Source organism: Mandrillus leucophaeus, unplaced genomic scaffold (genome assembly GCF_000951045.1).
Source record: "Mandrillus leucophaeus isolate KB7577 unplaced genomic scaffold, Mleu.le_1.0 Scaffold153, whole genome shotgun sequence".
In the NCBI taxonomy this organism is placed as follows: domain Eukaryota; kingdom Metazoa; phylum Chordata; class Mammalia; order Primates; family Cercopithecidae; genus Mandrillus; species Mandrillus leucophaeus.
Window position 1 is genome coordinate 172826 of NW_012101510.1, and position 1286 is coordinate 174111.

The following is a 1286-nucleotide window of genomic DNA, read 5'->3' on the forward strand; positions in this document are numbered from 1 at the left end:
CCAAGCACACCCAACAAAGCCAGCCGCCCCTGAATGCTCCCGTTTGGCGGAGCGCAAATTTATGCAACGTGTGTTGCGTCACTTATCACTTCTTACGTAGACGCCGTCTCCGTGCGCCGCTGAAAGTAGTTCGCCGCGCCCAAACTCCCGAAACGTAGTTTAGGCTTTTCAACTGAGCCACAAATTCCTCATAGCCGTAAGGAAGGATCCTAACAAATTATGTCCCTTCTTCTCTATGCGCTTCTCTTCCTTCTTTAGGAAAATATGAGAAAATTATAGGGCGGATGAATTCGAGTTAAAGAAACCTTCCTCGAAAGCTCTGGAAACTTCCTTGCAGCGCCGGCACTGATTGGTTAGGCCTGCGAAGGCGAGGTCGGCGCTGATTGGTGGGGGACGCAGTGACTCTATTGTTGCTGGGCTCCGCCTGGGGTGGTTTAGCGCCGACGTTGCTAAGTAACTGAGTGCGCGTGCGCTGCACGGGCGCGCCTTCCTGAAAGAGGGTATTTCCGGCGGGAGAAGGAGGAGGGTGTTTGTTTTTTTTCCTTTTTTTTCTTTTTTTTTTTACTGAGAGGGAGTTTCGCTCTTGTTTCCCAAGCTGGAGTGCAATGGCGCGATCTCGGCTCACCGCAACCTCCGCCTCCCGGGTTCAAGTGATTCTCCTGCCTCAGCCACCCGAGTAGCTGAGATTACAGGCATGCGCCACCACGTCCGGCTAATTTTTTGTATCTTTAGTAGAGACGGGGTTTCACCATGTTGGCCAGGCTGGTCTCGAACTCCGTACCTCAGGTAATCCACCCGCCTCGGCCTCCCAGAGTGGGCCGCCCCGCCTCAGAAGCGGGACGGCATGGCACCTGATGTCGCGACACCTGGTGGTGATTGTGAAGCACAGTTCCCTGTCCCATGTTTTAAAAAACACACGCCCCTGGTCGGGCGCGGGGGCTCACGCCTGTAATCCCAGCACTTTGGGAAGCCGAGGGGGGGTGGATCACGAGGTCAGGAGTTCAAGACCAGCCTGGCCAAGATGGTGAAACCCTATCTCTACTAAAAATATTTTAAAAATTAGCCTGGCGTGGTGGCAGGCGCCTGTAATCCCAGCTACTTGGGAGGCTGAGGCAGATAATTGCTTGAACCCAGGAGGCAGAGATTGCAGTAAGCCGAGATCGCGCCACTGCACTCCAGCCTGGCGACAGAGCGAGACTCCGTCTCAACAAACAAAAAACGCGAGCCCCTCATACACTGGCCAGTTGTTTTTGCTTTTTTGAGACAAAGTCTGGCTCTGTCCTGCA

General features: G+C 54.0%; 1 protein-coding gene across 2 annotated transcripts in view; it reads right to left on the minus strand.

Moving 5' to 3' along the window:
• Positions 1–333, minus strand: part of UBB (ubiquitin B) — a 1960-nt gene extending 1627 nt beyond the window's left edge. Inside the window, exon 1 of one of the 2 annotated variants that reach the window (XM_011975236.1) lies at positions 90–333. The gene's annotated coding sequence lies outside the window, so the exon portion shown is untranslated. Of the gene's footprint in view, positions 1–10; positions 24–89 lie in introns of those variants that run through there. The other variant, XM_011975237.1, reaches the window with a different exon arrangement.
• Positions 334–1286: the final 953 nt, after the last annotated feature.